We start from the raw sequence: 9,337 nt of genomic DNA on the forward strand, positions 1-9,337 counted from the left end.
ATGACCCCCAAGTCTCTTTCTTCTGTAGTGCTAGTCAGTGTAACACTGCCAAGCCTATAAGCATGCTGCAGATTTTTCCTCTCAAGGTGGAGAACCTTGCATTTTTCAGTGTTAAACACCATCAGGTTCTCATCCGCCCATTTCCTGAGCCTGGAAGAGTGCAGGCTCAGGGGTGATCTGGTGGCCACCTGTAAGTTTATAAGGGGTGACCACCAGGATCTGGGGGAACATCTGTTCACCAGAGCGCCCCAAGGGATGACAAAATCAAATGGTTACAAACTTCTCCAGGACCATTTCAGGCTAGACATAAGGAAGAACTTCTTTACTGTCTGAACCCCCAAGGTTGGGAATGGACTGCTGCCGGAGGTGGTTCAAGCACCTACTTTGAACAGCTTCAAAAGACATTTGGATGTTTATTTTATGGGATCCTATGATGCTTGCTGACTTCCTGCCCCTGGGGCAGGGGCTGAACTCAAAGATCTTCCAAAGTCCCTTCCAGCCCTAATGAAATCTATGAATGAGCTCTGATAGTTTGTTATCCATATCTGAAATTTTACATGGTGTTAATATTGATTATTAACTGTTGTTATATAAAATGTTGGGAACTGTACCATTAAAAGGCTTGGGAATGAGTTTTTGGGACTGGTTGCAGAAGCTCATGTTAAATAATGCTGATTAATTGGAATTGAACTAAGGCAGATCTCATGCTCAAAAATGCCTTCCCTTTTTATTCAATTATTCAATAGTTAGAAGGTTTACCCAGAACACTGGAGTTCCTGCTTTACTTGAGGGGTTTTAAACCAGCATATTTTGTCTTGCACATGACTGCTCTAATCATTTGGCTATCAAAGAGAAAGGAAGGAGGGCTTGTCCATGCAGTCCTCCGAATTCCCAAGTAAGTACTTGAAGCATCAGGCTAAAGAGACTTGCTGTCTTCCTCTGTCTCAGTATCTAAGAATAATGAAATATTTTATGGGATATGTGACAGAAATTGGAATAGATATTCTTTTAGATCCTTTTGGAAAAATGATGGCCTGCAGACAAAAAGGACTGGATTCAGTGGTTTGGGAAACCTTTTTTCCAGTGTTGCTTCCTCTGGCTATCTTTTGCCTGGAAAAGCCTATCTCAGATGGCTAACACAAAGAGATATCAGAAGGCAGGGCAGAGTGGCACCTTAGACTAACTCGGTCAGAGAGGCATGAGCTTTTGTAGTAATAGCCTACTCTATTGGGTGCTATGAATCAACTTCCAGAGAACAGGAGAACTAAATAGAAAGTTAAAATGTCATTTAAACACAAAGGATAGAGAAACGGGAAGGAAGGAGGCAGCACTGCTGAGATATGTGAAGGTAGGTTGAAGAGGTTTCTTCCTCCAGACCACTCTGGATCTCTGCAGAAGCCTACTGAACTTTGGGCCTCTCTCTCAAAATTGAGAAGACTAAAGTCCTCTATCAACCTGCCTGAGGTCATGAATTTGACTCCCCGCCCCCCCTCCCCACCAAATTACCATTAGGAAAAGACCATGAATGTAGTCAAATACTTTCTTTATTTTGGTAGCCACCTCTCTCAGAGAGTGAACATTGATGAGGACATCCAGTACACAGTCCAGTGCACAAGTGCTTGCTTCAGTGTGTTTTCATTGTTTATCTTCAGAAAGATACCGAGATCCAGGTCTGCCATGCAGTCATCTTCCTTACTGTTTATGGATGTGAAACGTAGGTAACCTACCATCATCATCTCAAGAGCCTAGAGGGGTATCACCAATGATGCCTCCAGAAAACCATTCACATCAAATGCAAAGATTGCCACACAAATGCAGTATTCTTGCTGAAGCCAGTGTACCCACACTGAGTCAGTGATCCTCAAGCACAGACTTTGCTGGACCAGATATTGTGTGTGGATGCCTGACTCAACTCCCAAAACAAGTGCTCTACTCTCAGGTTAGCGGCAGCCTAAGATCTCATGGTGGCCAGACAAGGACAAATTGAAAATGGACACTGATATCAGGAGCTGGGAGGAGCTGACTGCTAACCGACTCCAGTGGCATTACAACCTCAACCAAGCAGCAGGCTGTAACAAGGTAAAGTATCTTGCCCTTGAAGCCAAGAGGAGAGAGAAGAGGAAGGAAGAGAGAAATCCCAGGCTACAGCTTAGTCTTCCATGCAGAAGGACCTGCAATTTCTGCATACTGAGCTGTGGTACAGGGGTTGGACTCTTAAGTCACCTCAAGACTCATCAATGAGCTATGTTAGAGATTATCCTCAAATTGAAGGATTGTTAATGATGATGGATTGAAGAGATATAAAGGGATACATAAAGCAGTTAACCCATTAACATAGGGGTTATAAAAGCTAGTCCAGGTGATAGGAAAAAATCTAGAGTCTCTGCTGAGGACCATACTTAACACAATCCATTCCGTGGAGGATTTTTTGTTTGGCAGGTTCACGTTCATGTTGGTTTTTAAATTTTTGTTGTTTAAGAACAGCTGCTCTGATATCAGTAATGGAGTATCTGGGGAGATTAAAGATGGCTTAGGTTTCTGAATCTTGAGATAAGGCAGCCACCTAAGTTCCTGAGAGGAGCAAGGTAGAGGACCCCTCCCCAGTGTTACCTACTAGCTGCTTGGGTGGCACCCTATTCAGGGTGCTGGCTTGTGGAAAGCTCCCTGTGCATTGCATATGCAACATAAATACCTAAATCAAGGTTGTGTTAACTTGCAAAGCACAGAAGTGTTGCATGGTGAGCAGTAGATGATATTTGTGGACATAGCCTCTAGCTCTATGTGGAAGATGCCAGTGGAAAGTTCTTTGAAAATAAAATAAAATACCAGGAGCTGTGTGAAAGGTTTTAGAGGGTTTTTTAATAGTATTCTTAGAGGAAATTTTTATGGTGTATGTAGCTGCAAGGTAGATAAAGATACAGCTGCAGATCATGTCTGATCATTTCTGATTATGGCTCAATCACAGCTGAAGGGTGCTGGAACATTATCTTCCAATGGCTCTTACATTTCTTGGAAAATGAGTTGGAACAGAACAGTACATATATTCTGCTCTCTTGCTAGCTCAGCCTTGTGAGACTGTCACTGTATATAAAATACATGAGAAGTCCACTAGATGTTTTCTAAATTGAGACTGTTTCTAAATTAAAGATTTGTCACCTTTTTACCTTGGGGTATTTATTCCTTAGAAAGCTGTGCTAATAAAACCTGCTGCCAGAAGACCTAGCTCCTCCTTCTCTCCTTTCTAGTAGGAATAAACATGTTTCAGCTATTACTCTAATGCTTATGTTCCCCTAGAAATAATTTAAAACTTCAGTTTTATTTCAAATCTATTCACAGTGACTGTTTTAATACTAAATATAAATTATAACAGTTCACTGCATAGTATTTATTATTTATTTATGTGGAAGTATGAGACTTCAATGTATAGGATCCAGTCCAGATTGCAGAGACAGTAAGCCTGGGCTCATAGTTTCGCATCACATTGTAATGAACTGATTAGTCCTGCCTTCCACAGGATGGGATGAGCACCTTTGAATTCAATTGCAAACTCCAACAGAGATTCCAAGGAGCCTGTGCTCTTGTACAGGAGGATTTGAATTTCCATACCCACTGTTGTAGCAAAGTTCCCTGCAGCTGCTGTGAGCAGCCTAATAAGTATTTTTTAAGCCTCAGCTGGCTACAGATTTATTGCGCTAATTATAAAGGTGTACATATTTTGGGTCACTCAAGCTTTGTCATTTTGTATCTGGCATAACAGTTCTAATGAACAGTTGTAGGAAAAGTATTCATTCCCTGGATGCCAGGTATCACAAAACTAGTGTTTGATGCCTATATTTTTCATAGGGTTAGAGGGTGTGAAGCTGGTGATAGATTTTTATACTTCTACAGTCTTATTATATACTTGAAAATAAAACTGGAAACTGACACTAAATGTAAAAAAAATCATAAAAATAGAATTAATTATATTGCTATGTATATAAAACTATATCTCAATCTGCTGACTACATGATTGGAAATAAGAGAAAGGAGAGTTAAAGATATTCATAGTTCTAATTTAAACCTAACCTATTAGAAAATATTCTACATTTAATCAAGCATTTGTTAGCCTCTAGAAAATGAAGGAAAGGTTAGTATTGGGAAATAGGAAAGTATTCACAATGCAAAAAGACCCCCAAACCAACCTACACAAAAACACCATTAGAAAAAACAAACTGCTCTTTACATGCTGTAGGCTGAGGAAACATCTGATTCATATCCTATTAGCTATATAAATATGCTGGCATTAGATGCCTTTCTGTTTTGTGTCAGGCAATAGTTTTGTCTTGGGGGAAAGGGCTGAATTTTCACTTAAATGCCGTTATTGCTTCATTCAGCATTTTTTTCCAAACAGGAGCCCAAGCCGTAAGAGGATTGTTTTTAGTAGATATTTTAAATGTGGGTTAGTAAGTTCTGCAGCTCATTGTTTTTATCACTCACTTTACCAAATAAGATTCTGAAGATGGGAGTGTGAATGTATGATGGGAGAGAGATAACAAGAAAGGTATTTCAGTGTTGACATCCTATTTGGGCATGTAAATTCCAGTTGATTTCAAATTGACAGTAACTGATGAGATTTTAGGCATTTAATTACCTTTGTGGATCTGGCTCCTAGTTATCAGCTTAATGCTTACTTAAATACATGGCAATTTTGATAATCCTGGAAAGACTCTTTTGTGGTCTGTGTGCTATTAGCTGATGGTCTTTGCCTAGTTCCCAGTAGATTGGTTTCAATGTAACAAGAATTACTATCGCAAATGGTAATCTCAGCAGAGTTACTGAGGCTTAAAATGGTAAGAAGACCATAGAAATGGTCCATACAGAACAAGGCTGTGGGGTGGTGTAGAAAGACTTGCACTACTCTTTGTCTGAGGAGAAGACTTTACTCTTCTGTGTGATCACAATTCTGTGACAGGTACTAGATGTACTGAAAATTATATTCTGAAGAAACTGCTTTACAGAAATACAAATAGATATTCCAAGAGGATATTAATATAAATCAAAGACGAGGTGCTTGTCTGTGAAAATTGCCCTCTATACATCCTGTTTGCTGCTGTGCTTTTTGTATTGATTGCTGTGCTATTTGAACTTTTGGAGGGAGATTGATTGTTCTTTTTGTTAAACTTCTGCCTTGACTTGCTTTAGTTATTGTGGGATACTTGCTTTAGCATGTTACATGATTCCTCAGGCTTCCTAGGAAGTTTTAATCTTGTACTTTTGAAATAACTATGAGACAGCTAGTAAGTAAACACTTGATGTGATTTCTGAAGGGATGCCCATATTCCAGATCATACGTACTGTGATAACTTTGTTACAACCCTTGATAAGTTTAACAAAAGACCTAAATGACCTTACTATTATATTACTTTATTTATATATAACAATTCTGAAGATATCAAACCTCCTTCCTGAAGAGGTCCTGTCAAATTAATATATAAATATTTACAAAGATTCCACCTTTTCCTGCCAAATCCTTCATCCGGGGCAGCCCATCTTACTGGCCAAGGAGAGCTGGTAGATGCAGCTTCTGGCAGTGTTAAAGGAGAAGATAGGAAAATAATTTGGATAGATTTTTTGGCAGAACACAAAATGTCCTATGTTTATTTCCTTTTGCTGTTGCTTGTTGGCACCCCCAAGGTCTGTTTTTTCTATGAGATAGCTCTGTGAAGTAGAACATACATGTATCACAGCGTTTTTAAGCCTTCCTCAGAGGCACAGAGCGTTGGCCACAGCCAAGCTGGGGGCTTTTGACTGGAGTGTGCCAATGCTTTTGCTGGGACTTGAAGCCAGTGGTTTCTGGCTAGAGGGTCTTGCCCCTCCACTCAGGTTTCAGACCAATCGCCATATTTGGGGTAAGGAAGGAATTTAAACCCCTGATCAGATTGGTATGGAGTGTGGTGGTTTTTCACCTTCCTTTGTAGTATGGGGCATGGCCCTCTACCAGGGATCTCTTGAGCATAAATTAGCAATCTTTTATAGAAGCAGGATGTTGGCTGCTGTGTTTAAAAAACATTTAAAGCTGTGTCTATGCCCAAATAGCCGAATCTTTCCAAGTCTTTCTGAATCAATTAGGAGAGTTTCGATTTGATTCAGAAAAATTAAAGGGTCTCCTCATATTCCGATTTGGAGATTCAGCCTCCACCAAATCTCCGCCAAATTGAATCAGGGACTGAAGCTTCACACAGTCCTAATTTACAGTAAAGTACAATGGAGTTTCCAAATAGACAATTGTTTCCAACAAATTATTTTACAGAATATTGTGATGGAGCTCTGGTTGGTGGCTGTGTATGAGGAAGACTAAATCTTGGAGCACTTCCTTTTTACCATTGGCAACGCATAGGGGGTGCACACAGGCGCACATGCGCTCTCTGAAATTGGCCCCTGCTGACGGTATCTGCAGGCATTTGCTGCTCACCCCCCACCCAGCAGATCGCTGCCAGCAGTCACTGATCACCGCTCGGTGCTCACCACCTGCTCCTCCCCCCACCACCGACACCATTGCAGCCGCCTGTGGATGGTCCCCACTGACCGCTGCTCTGCTGCTGCTGCCGCCGCCTGTGGGCAGTCACTGTGCCCCCCCAGCCTCAGGAGGTACAAAGCATTCATGCGTTTTACATTGGTCAAAGCTCATTGCTGCCAGTCAGCAGATATTTGTTTTTGAGACTGACAAATGGAGGGAAAGCAATAGTATGTCCTCTAAAGGAAAGCTTGGGACAAGCCATCTTAAGATGACGTTCAGACCAAATGTACATTGAGGAGGTTTTGAAGCATGTTTTTGCCCTGGGGCTCTGTTTGAATAAACTCACAGTAAAAATTGTAAAACAATGAGCGTGGAATAGGGATGGAGTTGAATAAGAACCTTCCATGACATGCTGCTTGTTTAGACGCATGGACTCCTGCCTGCTCATTGTTCTACTAGATTCCCAAAAGCTTGGGATTGACTAATTCAAAATATGTCATTAGCTTCACCGGGCTCCTACTTACCTACATGGCATACATTTCTTACCCTAAACATTGCTTAAGAAGTTATCCAATTTCAGCAATTCTTCTGTGCATGAATCTAGATTAAAAGTTTAGTACTTTTCCATCAGAAGCAAAGAAATATATCCAGATATGAAGGCTGAGTTCTACTGTCCAAAGAAAGCTTCTTATTACTGACAGAGTTGCAGTCTAACAATACTCCATTTGCCATGTTCCAACCAGTCTTGGTTTGAGCCAAGTATTGTGTGCCAGTACCTAATAATCACTCATGGTAACATACCATTTTGCTTCTTAAGTATAGACAATGTCACCAGTCTTTAAACTCTCTCTCAAAGGCTTTCTTCTTTGTTTTGCTAGCTTGCTGCTAATACACAATTAGGACTGTGTGTGAGACATCTCATTGCAAGGATTAAAAATACTTGACAGCTGCAGAAATTTCACTAGATTTTTATGCGGTACCTTAGAAAAATATTATTAAGATTGCAAAATCAAGTACTCAAAATTGGGGAAATACCAGGCAATTGTCTGTGCAACTTTATTTCATGAAAGCTATCACTGTGTCACTGAAGCTATTACAAGAAACTATATCATCTGATCCCATTTATACACTAAACAAGCTCCATTTTAAAACCAGCTAGATTTCTTGCCTCTGTACTGCTTCCTAGAAAGCTGTTTCAGATTCTCGCTGTTCTAATGGTTAGAAACCTCCACGTAATTTCCTTTCTAAATTTATTCATGGTCTGTTTATACTCATTTGTTCTTGGGCCAAAATGATCATTTGGCACAAACTGTACTTTTGTACTTTTCTTTCCCTTTTGCATACACTCTGATATATTTATAGGAAGTAATTTGATCCTCTCAGTCTTCATTTTGTCAGGCTAAACCAACTGCTCCTTTAGCCTGTTGTCTAACATAGGCACCCTGTTCCCCTGATCATCCTCACTGCTCTAAGGACTGAGGGCTTGTGATAAGTCTAAAGCCTGCCAATAGCTGCCTGATTGCTATCTTGGTCTGGCAATGTCTAACTGCCTACGTAAGCCAAGCTCCCAAGATACAAACCCAGTGTTCTCAATTGCATTTTGGCCATGCATGGCTTCACAAGCCTGTATCTGTGCCTGGTTTTGGTTTTATTCTCCTGTTTCTCCCTGGTCCCTGCTCTTGCCTAGCACTCGGCATCTGTCCCATGGTTCTTAATGATGTATTCTAACCCCAGCCTGGTCTCCTGGTTTCTATTTTTGGCTCTGTACCCATCATGTCTCAGCAGCTGATTTCTGCCTTCTGACCTCTACCTGCTGTTGCTGCCTCTGGCTTGCTTCCCTTGCCCTCAACTTCTTGGCTTCTGATTCTAGCACTTTATTGATTATGGTCTGGCCCCAGATTTCTGGCTCAGTGCCTCTAGCTGCCTCTTAGCTCTTCTTCCAGGGCTATCATCTGGCCCAAACCCAAGCCCCAATTATTAACAACAGCCCTTCTCTGCACCTGTTCCTGTTTCAATTTGCTTTGTTAAAATGGATGATCAGAACCCAGTACTATACTTCAGGTGAGGCCTCAGCAGCACTTTGTACACTGGCATTGGTCCTTCCTTCTCTTTTTTGGAAATACCTTGCCTGATAGATCATAAGATAGCATTTGTTGTTTTCATTGCTGTGCATGGGCAGATCCAGGATTGCAGTGAGGAGGGTGCAATTGCATACCCCCCTTTGGCAGTATGGCACATGCCATGCATGAGTTCAAGGGGTGAGTGCCTCCACTGTTTACTCTTCCTTTCTCCCTACCCCAACACTGAAATCAGCAGCAGGGGAAAAGAAGGGAAGAGCAGTGGTGGTGGTACTCAGTGCCTGCTTTCGGGCAACTCCAGCACTTAGGGCTGAGTGTAGCTACCTACCACTTGTCTGCTCTTTTCCCCTGCTGCTGAATTCAGTATGTGTGTGTGTCACAGGGGGGGTGGGGGACAGGGAAGCAGGAAGAGGGGAGGGTGAACAATGGCAACATTCACCTGTTCCAGAGCTTTATGCTCCGCTGATGAGCTGGTGCCAACCAGATCAGCTGGTGAGCTCAGTGCTTGCGGCATGTGCAGAGCTCTGGTAGGAGCTGTGCTGATACGTCAGTGAGCTCAGAGCATCCACTACACATACGGGGATATAGAACATGAAATCAAAGGCAGAGAATCCACTGCGCATGCACTACATTGCCAAATGGGGGCGTGTGGCTATGCTGCTGCACCCCTCTTCACCAGAATCCACCATTGTTGCTGTGTCATGTTGGTGGCTCTCTATCATCCCATGATTGATGACTACACCCTGGTCTTTTTCCTGTCATT

This window comes from Crocodylus porosus, unplaced genomic scaffold (genome assembly GCF_001723895.1).
Source record: "Crocodylus porosus isolate Cpor-Errol unplaced genomic scaffold, CroPor_comp1, whole genome shotgun sequence".
Taxonomy (NCBI): domain Eukaryota; kingdom Metazoa; phylum Chordata; order Crocodylia; family Crocodylidae; genus Crocodylus; species Crocodylus porosus.